General features: G+C 44.5%; 5 non-coding genes across 5 annotated transcripts; all 5 read left to right on the plus strand.

Annotated features, from left to right (window-relative positions):
* The first annotated feature begins 977 nt into the window (after window positions 1-977).
* Window positions 978-1,050, plus strand: TRNAF-GAA (transfer RNA phenylalanine (anticodon GAA)). The gene has a single exon. It is a non-coding gene; the product is annotated as a tRNA-Phe (tRNA).
* A 2,352-nt stretch (window positions 1,051-3,402) lies between these two features.
* On the plus strand, window positions 3,403-3,475 carry TRNAF-GAA (transfer RNA phenylalanine (anticodon GAA)). The gene has a single exon. It is a non-coding gene; the product is annotated as a tRNA-Phe (tRNA).
* Window positions 3,476-3,648: 173 nt separating this feature from the next.
* On the plus strand, window positions 3,649-3,721 carry TRNAF-GAA (transfer RNA phenylalanine (anticodon GAA)). Its single transcript has one exon. It is a non-coding gene; the product is annotated as a tRNA-Phe (tRNA).
* Window positions 3,722-14,167: 10,446 nt separating this feature from the next.
* On the plus strand, window positions 14,168-14,240 carry TRNAF-GAA (transfer RNA phenylalanine (anticodon GAA)). Its single transcript has one exon. It is a non-coding gene; the product is annotated as a tRNA-Phe (tRNA).
* Window positions 14,241-14,413: 173 nt separating this feature from the next.
* TRNAF-GAA (transfer RNA phenylalanine (anticodon GAA)) lies at window positions 14,414-14,486 on the plus strand. Its single transcript has one exon. It is a non-coding gene; the product is annotated as a tRNA-Phe (tRNA).
* Window positions 14,487-14,648: the final 162 nt, after the last annotated feature.

Raw genomic sequence — 14,648 nt, forward strand, 5'->3', positions numbered from 1 at the left:
AGATCTAAAGGTCCCTGGTTCGATCCCGGGTTTTGGCATGTTCTTCTTTGGATATAAAACAACCGATAACTATTTTGGAAGTCTCCTTTTTCTTTCGTAAATTGATAGGGATGCTCCTCATTCAGGAAAGTACATGATTAAAAGTACCCATTTCTAAATCCATCCCAAAACGTTTTCAGTAGGCTTTAAAACCACCAGCAAGGACTGATGCACTGAAAATCTCAACATCCCTACTTGAAATCCAATATTGGATATGCTTGGTAACCAAAACAATGTGATTGATGGAAGTTTAAAAAGTCTTTCGGTTTTGTTTTGTTTTTTCTTAGTCTATTAGAATTTCCATGCTGCCTGAAAATTGCCAGATTGTTCAAAATGTCCTGAGAAAAATATAGAACATAATTCAATTGAAAACAAAACGTTTTCTCAGAGGCTCAAATGGCTTGGTTGGCAGAGCATTAGGCTTAAGGTCCCTGTTTAGTTTCTGGGTTTTGGAAAGGTTCATATTAAATGTATTGTAACTTTGTGAAATTTAGTTCACGATGGAATGTCTTCAAATTCTTCAAAGGGAGATCATCTTTTCACTCTCTTGAAGCTAAAATAGTTCAGTGTAAAGAGCTTTACACTGAAGATCTTGAAGTATCTGGCACATCTCTAGGTTTTGCAATGGTCTCGCTGAAGCTCTACAGGTCCTTGCTCAGTATGCAGAGCTTTACACTGAAGATCTTGAAGTACCTGGCTCATCTCTAGGTTTTGCCATGGTCTCGCTGAAGCTCTAAAGGTCCTTGCTTCAATGTTAAGCTTTATCTTGCTAGTATATTGATACTTATCAACTAATTTAAAGAAATGTAGCTTCCTGTGAAGTAATTGGAAATTTTCTTGTGCTGGAGAGGACTCTGGTTTGTAACGCAGTTGGATTTCTATGCTGTTTTTGTGTCTTCAATTTTTTTAAAAAGTGTCCACGCTTACTGTTAGAGGAGGCCGAAATAGCTCAGTTGGGAGAGCGTTAGACTGAAGATCTAAAGGTCCCTGGTTCGATCCCGGGTTTCGGCATCTTTTCACACCGTATAAATGTACAAAAATACAACACAACACATTTAAAAAATTTACTTCCGGTTTGGAAATTTTTGTTATTCTTTTAATTGTATTCACAATGTCTTTGCATTTCTATGGTGTGGAACATCTTCAAATTCCCAAAACAGTGACCTCCACAACTAGCAACACAGGCCGAAATAGCTCAGTTGGGAGAGCATTAGACTGAAGATCTAAAGGTCCCTGGTTCGATCCCGGGTTTTGGCATGTTCTTCTTTGGATATAAAACAACCGATAACTATTTTGGAAGTCTCCTTTTTCTTTCGTAAATTGATAGGGATGCTCCTCATTCAGGAAAGTACATGATTAAAAGTACCCATTTCTAAATCCATCCCAAAACGTTTTCAGTAGGCTTTAAAACCACCAGCAAGGACTGATGCACTGAAAATCTCAACATCCCTACTTGAAATCCAATATTGGATATGCTTGGTAACCAAAACAATGTGATTGATGAAAGTTTAAAAAGTCTTTCGGTTTTGTTTTGTTTTTTCTTAGTCTATTAGAATTTCCATGCTGCCTGAAAATTGCCAGATTGTTCAAAATGTCCTGAGAAAAATATAGAACATAATTCAATTGAAAACAAAACGTTTTCTCAGAGGCTCAAATGGCTTGGTTGGCAGAGCATTAGGCTTAAGGTCCCTGTTTAGTTTCTGGGTTTTGGAAAGGTTCATATTAAATGTATTGTAACTTTGTGAAATTTAGTTCACGATGGAATGTCTTCAAATTCTTCAAAGGGAGATCATCTTTTCACTCTCGTGAAGCTAAAATAGTTCAGTGTAAAGAGCTTTACACTGAAGATCTTGAAGTATCTGGCACATCTCTAGGTTTTGCAATGGTCTCGCTGAAGCTCTACAGGTCCTTGCTCAGTATGCAGAGCTTTACACTGAAGATCTTGAAGTACCTGGCTCATCTCTAGGTTTTGCCATGGTCTCGCTGAAGCTCTAAAGGTCCTTGCTTCAATGTTAAGCTTTATCTTGCTAGTATAGTGATACTTATCAACTAATTTAAATAAATGTAGCTTCCTGTGAAGTAATTGGAAATTTTCTTGTGCTGGAGAGGACTCTGGTTTGTAATGCAGTTAGATTTCTATGCTGTTGTTGTGTTTTCCATTTTTTTTAAAACGTGTCCACGCTTACTGTTAGAGGAGGCCGAAATAGCTCAGTTGGGAGCGCGTTAGACTGAAGATCTAAAGGTCCCTGGTTCGATCCCGGGTTTCGGCATCTTTTCACACCATATAAATGTACAAAAATACAACACAACACGTTTAAAAAATTTACTTCCGGTTTGGAAATTTTTGTTATTCTTGTAATTGTATTCACAATGTCTTTGCATTTCTATGATGTGGAACATCTTCAAATTCCCAAAACAGTGACCTCCACAACTAGCAGCACAGGCCGAAATAGCTCAGTTGGGAGAGCGTTAGACTGAAGATCTAAAGGTCCCTGGTTCAATCCCGGGTTTCGGCATGTTCTTCTTTGGATATAAAACAACCGATAACTATTTTGGAAGTCTCCTTTTTCTTTCGTAAATTGATAGGGATGCTCCTCATTCAGGAAAGTACATGATTAAAAGTACCCATTTCTAAATCCATCCCAAAACGTTTTCAGTAGGCTTTAAAACCACTAGCAAGGACTGATGCACTGAAAATCTCAACATCCCTACTTGAAATCCAATATTGGATATGCTTGGTAACCAAAACAATGTGATTGATGAAAGTTTAAAAAGTCTTTCGGTTTTGTTTTGTTTTTTCTTAGTCTATTAGAATTTCCATGCTGCCTGAAAATTGCCAGATTGTTCAAAATGTCCTGAGAAAAATATAGAACAGAATTCAATTGAAAACAAAACGTTTTCTCAGAGGCTCAAATGGCTTGGTTGGCAGAGCATTAGGCTTAAGGTCCCTGTTTAGTTTCTGGGTTTTTGAAAGGTTCATATTAAATGTATTGTAACTTTGTGAAATTTAGTTCACGATGGAATGTCTTCAAATTCTTTAAAGGGAGATCATCTTTTCACTCTCGTGAAGCTAAAATAGTTCAGTGTAAAGAGCTTTACACTGAAGATCTTGAAGTATCTGGCACATCTCTAGGTTTTGCAATGGTCTCGCTGAAGCTCTAAAGGTCTTTGCTTCAATGTTAAGCTTTATCTTGCTAGTATATTGATACTTATCAACTAATTTAAAGAAATGTAGCTTCCTGTGAAGTAATTGGAAATTTTCTTGTGCTGGAGAGGACTCTGGTTTGTAATGCAGTTGGATTTCTATGCTGTTGTTGTGTCTTCAATTTTTTTAAAAAGTGTCCACGCTTACTGTTAGAGGAGGCCGAAATAGCTCAGTTGGGAGAGCGTTAGACTGAAGATCTAAAGGTCCCTGGTTCGATCCCGGGTTTCGGCATCTTTTCACACCGTATAAATGTACAAAAATACAACACAACACGTTTAAAAAATTCACTTCCGGTTTGGAAATTTTTGTTATTCTTGTAATTGTATTCACAATGTCTTTGCATTTCTATGGTGTGGAACATCTTCAAATTCCCAAAACAGTGACCTCCACAACTAGCAGCACAGGCCGAAATAGCTCAGTTGGGAGAGCGTTAGACTGAAGATCTAAAGGTCCCTGGTTCGATCCCGGGTTTCGGCATGTTCTTCTTTGGATATAAAACAACCGATAACTATTTTGGAAGTCTCCTTTTTCTTTCGTAAATTGATAGGGATGCTCCTCATTCAGGAAAGTACATGATTAAAAGTACCCATTTCTAAATCCATCCCAAAACGTTTTCAGTAGGCTTTAAAACCACCAGCAAGGACTGATGCACTGAAAATCTCAACATCCCTACTTGAAATCCAATATTGGATATGCTTGGTAACCAAAACAATGTGATTGATGAAAGTTTAAAAAGTCTTTCGGTTTTGTTTTGTTTTTTCTTAGTCTATTAGAATTTCCATGCTGCCTGAAAATTGCCAGATTGTTCAAAATGTCCTGAGAAAAATATAGAACATAATTCAATTGAAAACAAAACGTTTTCTCAGAGGCTCAAATGGCTTGGTTGGCAGAGCATTAGGCTTAAGGTCCCTGTTTAGTTTCTGGGTTTTGGAAAGGTTCATATTAAATGTATTGTAACTAGAGATGAGCGAACACTAAAATGCTCGGGTACTCGTTATTCGAGACAAACTTTTCCCGATGCTCGAGTGCTCGTCTCGAATAACGAACCCCATTGAAGTCAATGGGAGACTCGAGCATTTTTCAAGGGGACCAAGGCTCTGCACAGGGAAGCTTGGCCAAACACCTGGGAACCTCAGAAAAGGATGGAAACACCACGGAAATGGACAGGAAACAGCAGGGGCAGCATGCATGGATGCCTCTGAGGCTGCATAATCGCACCATTATGCCAAAATTATGGGCAACAGCATGGCCATGACAGAGTGACAGAATGAAGCTAGATAGCATCTAAAACATCCAATAATTGACCCTGACACTATAGGGGACGGCATGCAGAGGCAGCGGCAGCAGGCTAGAGAGTGTCATGGCGACATACCCTAAATGGACTCAGGCTTCAAACCAATGGGTGGCAGAGAGGAACCAAAGGAGGTGAGCAAGAAGCGCTCAAATAATATCGGTACATGATAAAAGTTTGCCAGTATATTTTGTGGATTACACAGCAGGGTGGCGACAAAGTTAACATGGAAGCCATGAAAACAACCCAAAATTCTGCCTGACACAGCTCGTTTGATAAGGGGACGATGTATGGAGGCAGTGAACTAGTAGTAGATTAAAGGTGCTGCAGTTAAAACTATGTTAGTTGGATCTTGGCATGGAGCTGGCGCTCCGCTGCCAGGCGAGCTTTCGCCAATCCAAGCCCCTGTCTCTAGGCTACTCCCCAAACAGCACTTCTAAGAACCTTTTGTATAAGATCAAGTGTAGTAGCGTTCTTATAAGTTTAGGATATGCCGGGTGAGGGGAATGTAAACAGATGCGCAAGAAGCGCTGAAATAATATCCCTAAATGGTAAAAGTTTGCCAGTATATTTTGGGGATTACACAGCAGGGTGGCGACAAAGTTAACAACTTTGATGTGGAATCCATGAAAACAACCCAAATTTCTGCCTGACACACCTCGTTTGATAAAGGGACGATGTATGGAGGCAGCTATATGGACGACTTTTGGAGGTAGCAATGGAGACAACGTGTGGAGGCTGCTATGGAGACAATTTAATTTGGATAGTGCCTGTATGTGGCAGTCCCAAACATTTTTCAAACCAGAGGAGCAGGTAGGTGGCCCTCCAGTAAAATGGGATAGATTGAGTGCCTGTATGTGGCAGTCCCAAAAATGTTTCAAACCAGAGGAGCAGGTAGGTGGCCCTCCAGTAAAATGGAATAGATTGAGTGCCTGTATGTGGCAGTCCCAAAAATTGTTCAAACCAGAGGAGCAGGTAGGTGGCCCTGCAGTAAAATGGAATAGATTGAGTGCCTGTATGTGGCAGTCCCAAAAATGTTTCAAACCAGAGGAGCAGGTAGGTGGCCCTCCAGTAAAATGGAATAGATTGAGTGCCTGTATGTGGCAGTCTCAAAAATTGTTCAAACCAGAGGAGCAGGTAGGTGGCCCTGCAGTAAAATGGAATAGATTGAGTGCCTGTATGTGGCAGTCCCAAAAATTGTTCAAACCAGAGGAGCAGGTAGGTGGCCCTGCAGTAAAATGGAATAGATTGAGTGCCTGTATGTGGCAGTCCCAAAAATTGTTCAAACCAGAGGAGCAGGTAGGTGGCCCTGCAGTAAAATGGAATAGATTGAGTGCCTGTATGTGGCAGTCCCAAAAATTGTTCAAACCAGAGGAGCAGGTAGGTGGCCCTGCAGTAAAATGGAATAGATTGAGTGCCTGTATGTGGCAGTCCCAAAAATGTTTCAAACCAGAGGAGCAGGTAGGTGGCCCTCCAGTAAAATGGAATAGATTGAGTGCCTGTATGTGGCAGTCCCAAAAATTGTTCAAACCAGAGGAGCAGGTAGGTGGCCCTGCAGTAAAATGGAATAGATTGAGTGCCTGTATGTGGCAGTCCCAAAAATGTTTCAAACCAGAGGAGCAGGTAGGTGGCCCTCCAGTAAAATGGAATAGATTGAGTGCCTGTATGTGGCAGTCCCAAAAATTGTTCAAACCAGAGGAGCAGGTAGGTGGCCCTGCAGTAAAATGGAATAGATTGAGTGCCTGTATGTGGCAGTCCCAAAAATTGTTCAAACCAGAGGAGCAGGTAGGTGGCCCTGCAGTAAAATGGAATAGATTGAGTGCCTGTATGTGGCAGTCCCAAAAATTGTTCAAACCAGAGGAGCAGGTAGGTGGCCCTGCAGTAAAATGGAATAGATTGAGTGCCTGTATGTGGCAGTCCCAAAAATTGTTCAAACCAGAGGAGCAGGTAGGTGGCCCTGCAGTAAAATGGAATAGATTGAGTGCCTGTATGTGGCAGTCCCAAAAATGTTTCAAACCAGAGGAGCAGGTAGGTGGCCCTCCAGTAAAATGGAATAGATTGAGTGCCTGTATGTGGCAGTCCCAAAAATTGTTCAAACCAGAGGAGCAGGTAGGTGGCCCTGCAGTAAAATGGAATAGATTGAGTGCCTGTATGTGGCAGTCCCAAAAATGTTTCAAACCAGAGGAGCAGGTAGGTGGCCCTCCAGTAAAATGGAGTAGATTGAGTGCCTGTATGTGGCAGTCCCAAAAATTGTTCAAACCAGAGGAGCAGGTAGGTGGCCCTGCAGTAAAATGGAATAGATTGAGTGCCTGTATGTGGCAGTCCCAAAAATTGTTCAAACCAGAGGAGCAGGTAGGTGGCCCTGCAGTAAAATGGAATAGATTGAGTGCCTGTATGTGGCAGTCCCAAAAAATTTTTAAAACAGAGGACCGGGTAGGTGGCCCTCCAGAAAAATGGAATAGATTGAGTGCCTGTATGTGGCACTCACAAAAATTGTTTCAAACAGAGGACCGGGTAGGTGGCCCTCCAGAAAATTTAAATGCATAAAGTACTATAGGTAGAGCCAGTGGGCCCTGTCAAAAAATAGCCAGTTTCCTCTGCTTTACTGTACAAAGAGCAGGAGAAGGAGGAAAATGAGGAGGAGGAGGAGGAGTGGATAAATTATTCAGGTTGAGCTTCCTTCACCTGCTGGAGATTGGAAATTAGGAGAAATCCATGCTTTATTCATCTTGATAAGCGTCAGCCTGTCAGCGCTGTCAGTCGACAGGCGTGTACGCTTATCGGTGATGATGCCACCAGCTGCACTGAAAACCCGCTCGGACAAGACGCTAGCGGCAGGGCAGGCAAGAACCTCCAAGGCGTAGAGCGCCAGTTCGTGCCACATGTCCAGCTTTGAAACCCAGTAGTTGTAGGGAGCTGTGTGATCATTTAGGACGATGGTATGGTCAGCTACGTACTCCCTCACCATCTTTCTGTAAAGATCAGCCCTACTCTGCCGAGACTGGGGACAGGTGACAGTGTCTTGCTGGGGTGACATAAAGCTGGCAAAAGCCTTGTAAAGCGTACCCTTGCCAGTGCTGGACAAGCTGCCTGCTCGCCTACTCTCCCTCGCTACTTGTCCCGCAGAACTACGCACTCTGCCGCTAGCGCTGTCAGAAGGGAAATACTGTTTCAGCTTGTGCACCAGGGCCTGCTGGTATTCATGCATTCTCACACTCCTTTCCTCTCCAGGGATGAGAGTGGGAAGATTTTGCTTGTACCGTGGGTCCAGGAGAGTGAACACCCAGTAATCGGTGCTGGAATAAATTCTTTGAACGCGAGGGTCACGGGATAGGCAGCCTAGCATGAAATCTGCCATATGCGCCAGAGTACCAACGCGTAAGAATTCACTCCCCTCACTGGCCTGACTGTCCATTTCCTCCTCCTCCAACTCCTCCAACTCCTCTTCTTCTGCCCATACACGCTGAACAGTGAAGGACTCAACAATGGTCCCCTCTTGTGTCTCGCCAACATTCTCCTCCTCTTCCTCCTCATCCTCCTCCACCTCCACCTCCTCCGATATGCGCTGAGAAACAGACCTCAGGGTGCTTTGGCTATCAACAAGGGAATATTCTTCCCCCGTCTCTTGTGACGAGCGCAAAGCTTCCGACTTCATGCTGACCAGAGAGTTTTTCAACAGGCCAAGCAGCGGGATGGTGAGGCTGATGATGGCGGCATCGCCACTGACCATCTGTGTTGACTCCTCAAAGTTACTCAGCACCTGACAGATATCAGACATCCACGTCCACTCCTCATTGTAGACTTGAGGAAGCTGACTGACCTGACTACCAGTTCTGGTGGAAGTTGACATCTGGCAGTCTACAATCGCTCTGCGCTGCTGGTAAACTCTGGATAACATGGTCAGTGTTGAATTCCACCTCGTGGGCACGTCGCACAACAGTCGGTGAGCGGGCAGTTGGAGGCGGCGCTGCGCTGCCCTGAGAGTGGCAGCATCTGGGCTGGACTTCCTGAAATGCGCACAGATGCGGCGCACCTTCGTGAGCAAATCAGACAGATTGGGGTATGTCTTGAGGAAACGCTGCACTATCAGATTTAACACATGGGCCAGGCATGGCACATGTGTCAGTCTGCCGAGTTGCAGAGCCGCCACCAGGTTACGGCCGTTGTCACACACAACCATTCCCGGCTTGAGGTTCAGCGGTGCCAGCCACAGATCAGTCTGCGCCGTGATGCCCTGTAATAGCTCTTGGGCGGTGTGCCTTTTGTCGCCTAGGCTCAGCAGTTTGAGCACCGCCTGCTGTCGCTTAGCGACGGCACTGCTGCTGTGCCTAGAGCTACCGACTGATGGCGCCGTGCCCACGGATGGTAGTTCGGAGGAGGAGGTGGAGGAGGGGTGGGAGGAGGAGGAGGCATAGTAGGCCTGAAACACCTGGACCGAGGTAGGCCCCGCAATCCTCGGCGTCGGCAGTATATGAGCAGCCCCAGGGTCAGACTCGGTCCCAGCCTCCACCAAGTTAACCCAATGTGCCGTCAGCGATATATAGTGGCCCTGCCCGGCAGCACTCGTCCACGTGTCCGTGGTCAGGTGGACCTTGTCAGAAACGGCGTTGGTCAGGGCACGGATGATGTTGTCTGACACGTGCTGGTGCAGGGCTGGGACGGCACATCGGGAAAAGTAGTGGCGGCTGGGGACCGAATACCGAGGGGCGGCCGCCGCCATGAGGTTGCGAAAGGCCTCGGTCTCTACTAGCCTATAGGGCAGCATCTCCAGGCTAAGCAATCTGGAGATGTGCACATTAAGGGCTTGGGCGTGCGGGTGGGTTGCACTATATTTGCGTTTCCGCTCCAGCGTCTGGGGTATGGAGAGCTGAACGCTGGTGGATGCTGTGGAGGATCGTGGAGGCGACGATGGGGTTTTTGTGGCAGGGTCCTGGGCAGGGGGCTGACTAGCAGCTGACACAGGGGAAGGAGCAGTGGTGTGCACGGCCGGAGGTGAACGGGCTTGTTGCCACTGAGTGGGGTGCTTAGCATTCATATGCCTGCGCATACTGGTGGTAGTTAAGCTAGTAGTGGTGGAACCCCTGCTGAGCCTGGTTTGGCAAATGTTGCACACCACAGTCCGTCGGTCATCCGGTGTTTCCTTAAAGAACCTCCACACTTCTGAAGATCTAGCCCTCGCCGCAAGAGCCCTCACCACGGGAGCTTCACTAGTTGACAGTGGCGCTGATGCACCAGCTCTGGCCCTGCCTCTCCGTCTGGCCCCACCACTGCCTCTTCCAACCTGTTCAGGTCGAGGACTCTCCTCCGTCTCAGAAGCACTGTGTTCACCCGGCCTCTCAACCCAGCTTGGGTCTGTCACCTCATCATCCTCCGATCCCTCAGTCTGCTCCCCCCTCGGACTTCCTGCCCTGACAACAACTTCCCCACTGTCTGACAACCGTGTCTCCTCATCGTCGGACACCTCTTTACACACTTCCACTACGTCAAGAAGGTCATCATCACCCACAGACTGTGACTGGTGGAAAACCTGGGCATCGGAAAATTGCTCAGCAGCAACCGGACAAGTGGTTTGTGACTGTGGGAAGGGTCCAGAAAACAGTTCCTCAGAGTATGCCGGTTCAAATGCCAAATTTTCCTGGGAGGGGGCAGACTGGGGGGGAGGAGGCTGAGGTGCAGGAGCTGGAGGAGTGGCGATTTCGGTGACATGGGTGGACTGCGTGGAAGACTGACTGGTGGTGGACAAATTGCTCGAAGCATTGTCAGCAATCCACGACATCACCTGTTCGCACTGTTCTGGCCTCAACAGTGCTCTACCACGAGTCCCAGTAACTTCAGACATGAACCTAGGGAGTGTAGCTCTGCGGCGTTCCCCTGCTCCCTCATCAGCAGGTGGTGTCTCACCCCGCCCAGGACCACGGCCTCTGACCCCTGCAGTAGTTGGACGCCCACGTCCCCGCCCTCGTCCTCTACCCCTAGCCCTCGGGTTAAACATTTTTAAAATGAGAGTTATAACTTTATTTTTTTTTTTACTTTTTTTTGTTTTTTTTTGTGTTTTTTTTTTTTTTTGTGTTTTTTGTTTTTTTTTGAGTTTTTAAAACCAAACAATGCTATCCTATTGCTATGGCTATTTTCTAGCCAAGTATCAAAGGAAGCACAGTACTATGCCAGATGAGATGACACTGAGTTATTGCCTAATAGAAATCCAACCCCTACTGAATTTTGCCACTTCGGCCTTTGCTATGGATATGTGCGCCACTAAGCGCAGAACACAGCGGTCGCAAGTCCCACTACAAATTGCTCAGAATTGGCAAGTACATGCACTGCAGAAACTACAGCCACCAGCAGATCAACCAGAAATCAAATATATAGAACGCTACTGTAGGCTTCAAGAAGCTGTTTGTATTCTCCTATGGCTATTTTCTAGCCAAGTATCAAAGGAAGCACAGTACTATGCCAGATGAGATGACACTGAGTTATTGCCTAATAGAAATCCAACCCCTACTGAATTTTGCCACTTCGGCCTTTGCTATGGATATGTGCGCCACTAAGCGCAGAACACAGCGGTCGCAAGTCTCACTACAAATTGCTCAGAATTGGCAAGTACATGCACTGTAGAAACTACAGCCACCAGCAGATCAACCAGAAATCAAATATATAGAACGCTACTGTAGGCTTCAAGAAGCTGTTTGTATTCTCCTATGGCTATTTTCTAGCCAAGTATCAAAGGAAGCACAGTACTATGCCAGATGAGATGACACTGAGTTATTGCCTAATAGAAATCCAACCCCTACTTAATTTTGCCACTTCAGCCTTTGCTATGGATATGTGCGCCACTAAGCGCAGAACACAGCGGTCGCAAGTCTCACTACAAATTGCTCAGAATTGGCAAGTACATGCACTGCAGAAACTACAGCCACCAGCAGATCAACCAGAAATCAAATATATAGAACGCTACTGTAGGCTTCAAGAAGCTGTTTGTATTCTCCTATGGCTATTTTCTAGCCAAGTATCAAAGGAAGCACAGTACTATGCCAGATGAGATGACACTGAGTTATTGCCTAATAGAAATCCAACCCCTACTGAATTTTGCCACTTCAGCCTTTGCTATGGATATGTGCGCCACTAAGCGCAGAACACAGCGGTCGCAAGTCTCACTACAAATTGCTCAGAATTGGCAAGTACATGCACTGCAGAAACTACAGCCACCAGCAGATCAACCAGAAATCAAATATATAGAACGCTACTGTAGGCTTCAAGAAGCTGTTTGTATTCTCCTATGGCTATTTTCTAGCCAAGTATCAAAGGAAGCACAGTACTATGCCAGATGAGATGACACTGAGTTATTGCCTAATAGAAATCCAACCCCTACTGAATTTTCCCACTTCGGTCTTTGCTATGGATATGTGTGCCACTAAGAGCTAAACACAACGGTAGCAAGTCCCCCTGCTAATTCCTCACAAAATGGTAAAAGATGCAAATTAAAATAAAAAAAGTAGAACGTTATTGTAGCCCTAAGAAGGGCTGTTGGGTTCTTTGAGAATCACTCCTGCCTAACAGTAAGCTAATAGAACACCCTAACGCTTTCCCTGAGCAGCAGCAGCTCTCTCCCTAGCGGCATCCAGAGACAGAATGATCCGAGCAGCGCGGCCAGCGGCTAGTCTATCCCAGGGTCACCTGATCTGGCCAGCCAACCACTGCTATCGACGTGTAAGGGTACCACGTCATGCTGGGTGGAGTGCAGAGTCTCCTGGCTTGTGATTGGCTCTGTTTCTGGCCGCCAAAAAGCAAAACGGCGGGAGCTGCCATTTTCTCGAGCGGGCGAAGTATTCGTCCGAGTAACGAGCAGTTTCGAGTACCCTAATGCTCGACCGAGCATCAAGCTCGGACGAGCATGTTCGCTCATCTCTAATTGTAACTTTGTGAAATTTAGTTCACGATGGAATGTCTTCAAATTCTTCAAAGGGAGATCATCTTTTCACTCTCGTGAAGCTAAAATAGTTCAGTGTAAAGAGCTTTACACTGAAGATCTTGAAGTATCTGGCACATCTCTAGGTTTTGCAATGGTCTCGCTGAAGCTCTACAGGTCCTTGCTCAGTATGCAGAGCTTTACACTGAAGATCTTGAAGTACCTGGCTCATCTCTAGGTTTTGCCATGGTCTCGCTGAAGCTCTAAAGGTCCTTGCTTCAATGTTAAGCTTTATCTTGCTAGTATATTGATACTTATCAACTAATTTAAATAAATGTAGCTTCCTGTGAAGTAATTGGAAATTTTCTTGTGCTGGAGAGGACTCTGGTTTGTAATGCAGTTGGATTTCTATGCTGTTGTTGTGTTTTCCATTTTTTTTAAAACGTGTCCACGCTTACTGTTAGAGGAGGCCGAAAGAGCTCAGTTGGGAGAGCGTTAGACTGAAGATCTAAAGGTCCCTGGTTCGATCCCGGGTTTCGGCATCTTTTCACACCATATAAATGTACAAAAATACAACACAACACGTTTAAAAAATTTACTTCCGGTTTGGAAATTTTTGTTATTCTTGTAATTGTATTCACAATGTCTTTGCATTTCTATGATGTGGAACATCTTCAAATTCCCAAAACAGTGACCTCCACAACTAGCAGCACAGGCTGAAATAGCTCAGTTGGGAGAGCGTTAGACTGAAGATCTAAAGTCCCTGGTTCGATCCCGGGTTTCGGCATGTTCTTCTTTGGATATAAAACAACCGATAACTATTTTGGAAGTCTCCTTTTTCTTTCGTAAATTGATAGGGATGCTCCTCATTCAGGAAAGTACATGATTAAAAGTACCCATTTCTAAATCCATCCCAAAACGTTTTCAGTAGGCTTTAAAACCACCAGCAAGGACTGATGCACTGAAAATCTCAACATCCCTACTTGAAATCCAATATTGGATATGCTTGGTAACCAAAACATTGTGATTAATGAAAGTTTAAAAAGTCTTTCGGTTTTGTTTTGTTTTTTCTTAGTCTATTAGAATTTCCATGCTGCCTGAAAATTGCCAGATTGTTCAAAATGTCCTGAGAAAAATATAGAACATAATTCAATTGAAAACAAAACGTTTTCTCAGAGGCTCAAATGGCTTGGTTGGCAGAGCATTAGGCTTAAGGTCCCTGTTTAGTTTCTGGGTTTTGGAAAGGTTCATATTAAATGTATTGTAACTTTGTGAAATTTAGTTCACGATGGAATGTCTTCAAATTCTTCAAAGGGAGATCATCTTTTCACTCTCGTGAAGCTAAAATAGTTCAGTGTAAAGAGCTTTACACTGAAGATCTTGAAGTATCTGACACATCTCTAGGTTTTGCAATGGTCTCGCTGAAGCTCTACAGGTCCTTGCTCAGTATGCAGAGCTTTACACTGAAGATCTTGAAGTACCTGGCTCATCTCTAGGTTTTGCCATAGTCTCGCTGAAGCTCTAAAGGTCCTTGCTTCAATGTTAAGCTTTATCTTGCTAGTATATTGATACTTATCAACTAATTTAAATAAATGTAGCTTCCTGTGAAGTAATTGGAAATTTTCTTGTGCTGGAGAGGACTCTGGTTTGTAATGCAGTTGGATTTCTATGCTGTTGTTGTGTCTTCAATTTTTTTAAAAAGTGTCCACGCTTACTGTTAGAGGAGGCCGAAATAGCTCAGTTGGGAGAGCGTTAGACTGAAGATCTAAAGGTCCCTGGTTCGATCCCGGGTTTCGGCATCTTTTCACACCGTATAAATGTACAAAAATACAACACAACACGTTTAAAAAATTTACTTCCAGTTTGGAAATTTTTGATATTCTTTTAATTGTATTCACAATGTCTTTGCATTTCTATGGTGTGGAACATCTTCAAATTCCCAAAACACTGACCTCCACAACTAGCAGCACAGGCCGAAATAGCTCAGTTGGGAGAGCGTTAGACTGAAGATCTAAAGGTCCCTGGTTCGATCCCGGGTTTCGGCATATTCTTCTTTGGATATAAAACAACCGATAACTATTTTGGAAGTCTCCTTTTTCTTTCGTAAATTGATAGGGATGCTCCTCATTCAGGAAAGTACATGATTAAAAGTACCCATTTCTAAATCCATCCCAAAACGTTTTCAGTAGGCTTTAAAACCACCAGCA

The sequence above is a fragment of the Engystomops pustulosus genome, chromosome 1 (genome assembly GCF_040894005.1).
Source record: "Engystomops pustulosus chromosome 1, aEngPut4.maternal, whole genome shotgun sequence".
In the NCBI taxonomy this organism is placed as follows: Eukaryota; Metazoa; Chordata; class Amphibia; order Anura; family Leptodactylidae; genus Engystomops; species Engystomops pustulosus.